This window comes from Patella vulgata, chromosome 8 (assembly GCF_932274485.2).
Source record: "Patella vulgata chromosome 8, xgPatVulg1.2, whole genome shotgun sequence".
NCBI lineage: Eukaryota > Metazoa > Mollusca > Gastropoda > Patellidae > Patella > Patella vulgata.
The window spans coordinates 35261488-35270919 of NC_065886.2; the positions used below are offsets into that span (position 1 = coordinate 35261488).

At 36.7% G+C, this 9432-nt stretch overlaps 1 long non-coding RNA gene across 1 annotated transcript; it reads right to left on the reverse strand.

Moving 5' to 3' along the window:
• Positions 1–568: 568 nt before the first annotated feature.
• On the reverse strand, positions 569–7550 carry LOC126830119 (uncharacterized). Its single transcript, XR_007683722.2, has 4 exons — positions 7452–7550; positions 3436–3673; positions 2183–2240; positions 569–661 (listed from the first exon to the last, which is right to left on the reverse strand). It is a non-coding gene; the product is annotated as an uncharacterized LOC126830119 (long non-coding RNA).
• Between the last annotated feature and the right edge of the window lie 1882 nt (positions 7551–9432).

The following is a 9432-nucleotide window of genomic DNA, read 5'->3' on the forward strand; positions in this document are numbered from 1 at the left end:
ACTTGTTATGAATAACAAATTCCCCTAACAAGGCAATCCCTGGTTTCGATTTCATCCATCAACAGTAATCAATGTTGTATTATTATTTTAACGAAGACACGGTGAGTGATAATTTCGTATGTTTCATTTGACTAATTTTCAAATAGGCCCATATTTTATCCCGGTATATAGAAAGTGCCTTATGCAGCTGTTTACAGTCCTCGTCATTATAGATATGAAGATGGGAATACGTCATGCAGTGTGTCCTGCGGAAATTTTTTCCGGACATCGGTGTTTCCGCGTACTTTTTGTTGAATTTAAACTGTCAACATATAATCAGGATCTGGGGTTTTCGTCCATTTCGAGCTACTAGATGTGATTCATTGCCGTCCGTGGTGCACAGCTGATAAGGATGACCGGACTGGAATATCTCGAGAAATTTCTCGAGTGGGACTTTATCGGTACACAATAATGACTTGGAGGGGGAATTGAGGAGTTGGGGTCGGGGGGGGGGCATTTTATGCAAATCCCTTTGGTAAAATACGTTGCTGGATCAGTGTGCCGTACATAATAAAATAACACTTTAAGAGAACGCTCGATTATTTATTAAAATCAGTATAGCTCATGGATCCATGGGTTTGTGTTTTCACGTTTTTGTCAGTGATGATCTTGATGCTTTTGTCTGTAATAATATATATAACATGATATAAACACGTCTAAGTTATAATAAAAATGTAGCCTATTAAAGATGCATCATGTAAGATTTAAATACAGAGCCAACAATACTCGTTTAAAATAGATAATAAAAAAAGGAAGATATTATGAATATATTGGAAATTTCAGTGACTTTAGTTCATTCTGGGCGAAGTTATCGGCGTTTGAAGAATAGCGTAATCTCGATTTTCAATACTACCGTTGTTACGATAATGAACAGTCTCGATTTTCCATTTTGAATTAAATTATTAAATGGTGGTCTTGTTTCAATCCGTTCAAAATTACAACATCCGATGGTCTAGGTAGCTGATTATAAGTTTGTTATATGAATGTATGTCTAATTAATAATTTATGTAACATAGGAGGCCAACAGAAATATCTGCAATAGGCATGGTTGGTTCTTACATAATACATCTTTAACTGGGGATCTAAAATGAAATGCTTCATTATCATTAAGTTTAAAGACAAAAAACTAGGTAACACCTTTGAGACTTATTAGAGGATGACTTCGAGTGATGTCATCAGGGTATAGTCATCGCCTCGTTCATGTGCACATAAAAACTGTTTTATTGGTGTACACGGGACCTCGTTTTTCGTCCCATCCGAAAGACTAGACAAATGTGTCTGTCAGACCCTACATCTTGCATCACTGACAAGGGAAATCACGCCTTAGATCTTTCTACAAACAGCGGCGGGGAACTCGAGACCCCCAGGCTAGCGAGCCAGTGTCTTACTTACTCACCGGCTGCCACCGGTTTAGTGTTTGCACGTTACTCCCATAGTAGACTGGATAACCAGCTCTAATACGTCAGACTCGCTCCTACGTCACTCCTTTTCTGACTTGCATAATATAGAACCAGTCTGACGTCATTTAGAGCAGGTTGTCCAGTCAACTCCCATAGTGGTAGGAGGCCTCTTGTTGTATTTATTCCGTTTGCTGCCATAACTAATGAGATCGATGCCTAGTCAAAGACAGCTATAACCTTTGTTCTACTGCTGTTTTTCTAGATTACTTGAATAATATCAGTTTTCCTGTATGATCCCGTCTTCATTAACCCGGATGGTGCAAGAACAGTAGGATATTAAACCCCCATTTCATTCATTCCTGCATGATGTAATGAGACCTACCACGGGGCTAGTAAAATTAGTATGTATGTTATGTCTTTCACGTTACGTTAAGACAACAATTACTCGGTAATATCCAAGTCTAGTTTGTCGTATTCTCGCTCTAATACTAACGTGATATCGTGTTGTCGGGTTTTGAATATCTACATTAGAAAATCTTGAGTAGAAATTGAAAAGTTAACAGTCGAATGTCAAAAATTGATAGTAATAAAGTAAAAATCTTGTCCATGAAAGTAAAATTCTGACTAAAAATGAAATGAATTTATCGTGTTTAGGGCATACAAACGATATCACTTTATTCTGGCAGCTAAATAAATCAAGCTGTTTAACACAATCAATCTAAGGTTATTCCAAAAGCACTTACTATAAGGACTTTAATATTTCTAATTCTGCTAGCTCGTCCTGGCTGATTTTGCCGTCTCCTGTAAGAAAATAGTTTAGATTAGAGTTAAGTTCAACATATAACAGCAGGGTATGGGAAATATATTTTATTTTCTAGCCCACTTTTAAAAATACTAAACGTATGTTATGCTTTTACATCATCCTTTGACTCTTTTGTTTTATGTTTTTCAACATTATATCTACAGTATACACCTCCGCCTCACATACAAACTAATTCAGCCTAGCGTCTACTCTAGGATATATTGACATGGTTTCCAAGAACATTGTTGATAGGATATTGAAATATTAAACAACTGACAAACGGCATTAATTGATATTTCCAGAAATTAAACTGAGCTTGCCTTCCCAATAAATCTACAGTCATTATATTCAGACAGTTGGTAGATTTGTTATTATTTGGGGTAAGGCAGTTTTTCTCATATTTTTAGAGCAAAAGTACTTCGTGGTTCACTATTTAGTAAAATAGTATGTACCTGATCAGATATATTAATTGTGTAGCAATAATATTTTCAGTAAACTGATAGTGAAAAAACGTCAATTAGTCTGGTGGTAATTGGTAGTTGAAATATTGCTAGCCGGATGTGGACACTGTGGTTGACAAGGCATATACTGGACGTGGGCATGGCCTGTCTCTGCTTTTGTAAGCCGCACAATCGCCATGTTCTACAAATTGAAAACAAGTATGGCGATTGTTTCGGGCGATGGGATTATTTTATTTAATTATTTCTGTAGTTTTGTAATCGGAGTTCAGCATTAAGTTAATTATTTCGAAGATCATCTAGACGCTCTTTTATTCTGACGATGTGGATACAGAATATCCGACTCCAAATACCTTCGGACCAATAAGCCCCGGACCCATAGGTAGACACCAAAAGTCGTTACTTAATTATTTAATCTTAATTAAAATTATTAAATTAAAAGTCTTTCCTTATTGGATTTATATCATCGTGAGTAAACGTGATTAATAAAATATTTAATACTGTTAAATTAACAATATTAAATCAAAAATCTTCCTTCTCCGTCGGACCAACCGGCGGACCACGAACGTGATTAATGAAACATATTTAATATGTTATTAAAGTTAAAATATTAAATTAAAAAATGATTTTTAAAGATTTTTTTTACTGGAACGTATGGGTATTCACGAGACAGGAGTATGATTGCTCTATCCAAAAGACAAGATAACACTTTCTATAGTCTTGATCACTGACTTACCATCAGTGTCCAACTCTTTAACTATATCTTTAAATTCTTGAGACTCGGGATCCAATCCCAATGAATCGGCCAAGTCAATCAGATCAACGTCGGCCTGTCGACCAACAACCTTGCTTATAGCGGTTTTGATAACCGCTGGCTTAACGTATCGTCTCCATACTCGCCGCCCACGCCAGCTCTCAGTAGGTACTATCAGTGCTGTCACAACAACTATTAGTAAGGCAAATACTAACTTCATCTGGGAAAATGAAACAAAAGAAGTAGAGATATAAACATATTGCAAGTTTCAAACGTGCGCATTGTCCCAGATATATTTAAATTAATAAAAAAACAAAAAGCACTTTGCTATGATAAATCCTAACGCATTCCACATAATCGAGTGACGAGATTTCTACCCCAATCCTGTGTGTGAAAAGATTGAGGTCATCCCTCCCCCCACTACAGACACCTATATACAAGCGAATTATTGATATAACAAATATGTACCATGTATTAGTCCCGAAATGCGTTAGTTTGTATCCAGTTGAAGTTAAACCCCAAAACCTTGTTGCGTAGCCAAAAAGGTGTAGGGTCGTCCGTCCAATCTCGTGCGTTTTATCCGGGTCCTCCAGCTTCCCTACGCGCAAGCGAATTATTGAAATAAAATTGAACGATATGTTAGTCCCGAAATGACCTGGTTTGTGTCGAGTGGACGTTAAACCCCACTTCTCGTCCTCTATTGTAACCAGAAGTATGTTGACCAATACTTGATCAAAGTACACACTATAAATTAACTAAAAATCAATGTCAGCATTTATTCAATTTTAAAAATAGCAAACATAGCAAGGTTTTGAGCTCATATTCCAAGAACACCAGCTCTAATACATATTGCTAGAACAGAGACATAAATAGGTGCTCAGTGTCGCTTGTTTTACAATGGTGGTTGTAATGGCTGACCGTTACATTTAAAGGTACATTATGTAAGAGCCAATTCTGCCTATTGCAGTTCTATCTTTTGGCCTCTTATGTCATAAAAATTATTCATTAGACATTTATTCTCATAATCAACTCTAAAAAACATCGGATTGTGGTGTTTTTTTATTGGACTGAAACATTTTCTTTTTTAAAACTATTTTAGCGAGAACTGTCGGCTCGATCTAAATTTGGGACTCTAGATTCAAACATTTCTCGGAGGGAGAAGTCCATCCCAGAAATACTTATTCCAGCATTTTTGGCTTACCGGTTACTGGGTTGTAGTCATTTGAGTAATGGCGGCCACGCACATTTTGGGCGAAATTCCCAAAATTGGATGGACCGTATCTCAGGAACTATTAGTCGGATCAAGCTAAAATTGGGAATATCAGCTTTTTCAACCATAATAAACATATAAACCAAATTTCAGCAGAATCGAAGGGGGTGCGGTTTAACTCATTGGATGATAATTGACATGGAATGACCCAAACATGGACATTGAAAAAATCGAAAAAATTTTGAGATGACATGCGACAAGAATGGTTTTAACATATGCTAGAGACATTAGTACAAATTATAATTCCCCAAGTTTCAGATTTTTTAGATGCTTATCTACCGGGTTCTATCGGCTCGAGAATATGATTATTTACATAGATTGACCCAAATCACAGATTTTGAAAAAAAAAAATCGAAAAAATAAGTAAACGGCATGGGACAAGAATGGCTTTAACATATGTTGGAGACACTAGTACAAACTATTATCACACAAAGTTTCAGATTTTTAGGTGCTCATTTACTGGGTTCTATCGGCTCGAAAATACGAGGCAATATTCGAAAATTTCTGTCTCAAACCATATTCCAGGGCAATTGTCTGGGAATTTAGTGAAGACTGTTGGCGTTTTCATATGTTTTTCATGTAGTACTACCGGCAATCTCTGAATAGGCGAAGATTTGGGTCTATATCTATTACTTAGTATCTCCTGGGGCACTACAAAATCCAGAAAATAACCAATCACACCACATTTTTGTCGGTTTTTATGACAAAGTAGCATGCAAACCATACTACTCACATTGATACATATTTTGTTACGAAAACTCATCGGTAACTCATGGAACTCAAATGCCCGTATCTCAGTCACTTTCAGCATTGCACAGTTTGTAGTTTTTTACATGTACAATAACATATATTTTTTCCAGATTTTCCACCCTTGGCCCACTTGACATGTATTGACCCAACTATAAGAATATTATACTGATTTTCTATAAGACATAAAGTAAGTATTTAAAAAGATGGTTTTTGCCATGAACAAATCTGACTAATAGTACATTTTTTAATATGTTATTTTGAAAAGCCAAACGGTATGCGAAGGATTTTAGCGCCCTACTGGGCTAATAAAGCAATTGAACGATGTTTAACTTCCTACTGTTGCTCCGAATTGGCTAATGAAGAAAGGAATACGCTATGCGGTGTGCTATGAGGGATAATTTGCCCAGGCAGCGGCCTATCCTTATTTAGTTTACGTACAGCGGTCTACTCTTATTTTCTTTAGGCACGACTGACAAGGAGAAGTCACGCCCGAACATCCCTAGGAAATGTCCCCGCCAACACAGGGATCGAGCAAGCGCCTTACTCACCGAGCTACCGCGACTCTTGTTTTATCCGACACCACCTGCAAGAGGACTGGCATTATTGTCACAAAACCTGCGACGAGAACAGTAGTCTCCACCCTATACACTCGAGTGAATTATTGGAAGGGTTACCATTCGGAACACAGTGTTTTGCGTTCCCAGTCGTTTTTCGCGTAATATGTTTAAGGTGGACATAGAGATGAACATCCACTCGATACAAACTAGGTTATTTCGGACTACATATGGTTCAATTTTATTTTAATAATGCGTTTGCGCATAACGGTCTTTAGCAGAAGGGGGAAACCGGCAGACCCGGAGAAAACCCACGGGGTTAGGCATGCTACCCTACTCCTTGCCACGCGCAAGTCTTAGATCGAGAGCCGATTTGCATACAGGGCAATATTTGTAATACAAGCCAATAGTGAGGCTGATGTCCCCCGCCGAAATCCCAAAATAAATAGATGACACATATTAATTAATCGCACATTTATTTTTTACAAAAGTATCAAGAAATCAAACTGATTATCAACTATACACTAAGTTTCACCACACTCTATCAGATAGAATCAAGTTATCTTGTCTCAAAGCATCGGTCAATGAAACTGCTTAGCTCTGTTAATCATTGAACTTAGTCAAGACATCCACCTAATGAACATCTACATCAAGTTTAAACATTTACCTCAATTAAAAGCAGAGTTGTTGTGTTCCAAAGTCTTGGCGAATCAAATTGCTTATTATTCCTTAGCCTAAGCAGAAAATCCCCATCATCGAACTTAGTCATGGTAATGATATAATGAATCTATACTCGGAGTTTCATCAATCCCAAAGCATAAACCAATTAGATTGCTTATCTATGCTTACAGTAAGCAGACAATATTTATCATCGAACTCCACCAAGGCATTCACCTAATGAACGCCTACACCAAGTTTGAACATTCTACCTCAATTAGAAGGAGAGTTATTGTATTCCAAAGTCTCGACCAACCAAATTGTTTCTCGGTCTGCTTACCCAGCGCAGAAAGTTCTTATTATCAAACTTAGTCAAGGTATTGATGCGATAAAACCATATACCAAGTGTCCTCACTCTCACTTAATTAGGACTAAAGTTATCGTGTCCCAAAGCATCAACCAATCAAATTGCTTATCTCTGCTTACCCGAAGCAGAAAATTCTCATCTTCGAACTCATTCAAGGCATTCACCTAATAAACACCTATGCCAAGACTGAACATTCTAGCTCAATTAGGAGAGTTATTGTGTCCCAAAAAGTGTGACGGACGGACGGACGGACGGACAGAAATACAGAGAGACAGACGGACGAACACAATTTAATAGTCCCCTGCTTTCTTCGAAAGGCGGAGGACAAAAACAAAAAGTACTATGGTGTATGGCATAATAAATAAATCTGAATACGGAATATATTATAATACTGACTCACCTTGTGGATGTCTTCTTCCCTCTTTGTACGATAAGGTAACTGCTGTAAAATGGACGATTTCAGATGATCTTATATAGATCACAACTTGCTAAATAATTGCTGTTTTAATTATGAAAAAAAAAACCATCACAGGTTTCTTGTTTGTTTTGCAGCTGTTTGATAGAATATTTGTGTAACAGATTGTATTTTTATTTTTAAATTCACCATTTTATTAAACAAACAGGACACAAACACGAAATTTGACAGGGACACGCCTACAGTTTTCATTTTAAGTGTGAGAACCTAGGGCAATATTGTTACCACGTGTGTATGTGTTATATGCGTTTTATATTTTTCTCGATTGCCAACAACAAAAGAGTAAGAATGGACGAAATGATGTAAAATGCCACGGCAGCACCAACCTGGTCAAACATACAGTGACGAGCTAATTGTAATCACAAAATATTTTATATACATAAATAAAAACAAATATCATAGACTATTAAAGATGCATTATGTAAGATTTAGATAAAGAGCTGACCATTCGTGCTATAATTGTTCCCAAATAGATAATTCAAAATTAATACATTGAAAATTTCATTCAAATTCCTTTAATCTGAGCGATGTTATCACCGTTTGAAATTCTGGCTTAGATTGTCTATTATTGTTACCTGTTAATATTGGCTCAGTCACGTTGCTCCATTTCTAAATTAAATCATTAAATATCTATCTATCGTAATCTGTTTACATTGCAAGTTCCTATGGTCGCATGTCGTGTAAATATAATTACGGTCTAAATAATATTTCATATATCATTTGAAGCCAAAATAATAATAAAAAAAAATAGGTAGATTTGGCTCTTACATAATGCATCTTTAAATAAAATTTCAAACACATATCACATTATTTTAGGTATATAAATATTACAAATCGAAAAAATGAAAAACAGCGACCTCTACCGCAGCAGCAATTCCTGGACGGAGTAGGATCTCAGACTAGACAGCCCACAGACGGCTACGTGGAACCGGATTACGAGCCAGACGTCCCGTTAATTTGAAATACTCCGACACCGTCAAATCCGACTTCAATGGGTTCAGGCATACAGGGTATGGCCACAGCAACGCTGGAGAACAGTTTGGTTCAGCGAAGAGTCGCGGTTCCTGTTGCAACGAGGCAATGGTAGAGCGAGTGTATACCGACGACGAAATGTCACTATGCGTTTCTTTTTTTTTTTTGAAGAGTATACAAATGTAGCAGGGTTTCCTTAAGCAATGATGGAAACGCCTGTTGGGGTTTTAGCAGGTGGATCTATTAAAAAAGGATAATTATCACAAGTATACACTCTGCAATATACAAAGAAAGATGCAAATAGCTTGCATATGGAATATTATGGAATTAATAAGAAATGTGATCATACAACTCCTGTTTTATATAATTTAACTTTATACGGCTGGTCGAACTACTACATTCCCGAGTACACATTGGCGTGCACGTAAAAGATCCATTGACAGTTGGAATTCGATATGAAGAGTAGACCGTAGTGCCGCTGTCCGGGCAAAATTTCCCTCATAGCACACTGTATGGCGTATGCCCGTCTTCATTAGCCCAGTTCGGTGCAAAACAGTAGGACGTTAAACCCCATTTCATTTCGAACATTACGTACATCGGATAAACTATTTATAAAGCTCACAAATGTTCAACTACTCTCTTATGATCAGCGATCTTTTAGTTTCCAAGCACCTGGTTTTATGGAATAATCTACCTTTAGCTTAAAGGCGCAATACCACTCTTGTTGTAACTGAATAATGTGTCCCAATCTTTATTCTGGTCAACAAATTGTACTATTTTAGAATATTTCAATTAATTGATGATACAAATTTCATCTTAACACACCTTATTTAAAAATTTGGAAAAATTCAACATAATGGTTTGAATCGTCTAACGTAAACCTTTTCAAATGAAACTTCGATTTAAAAATATTTTCGAACCCTCTGGACAAGTA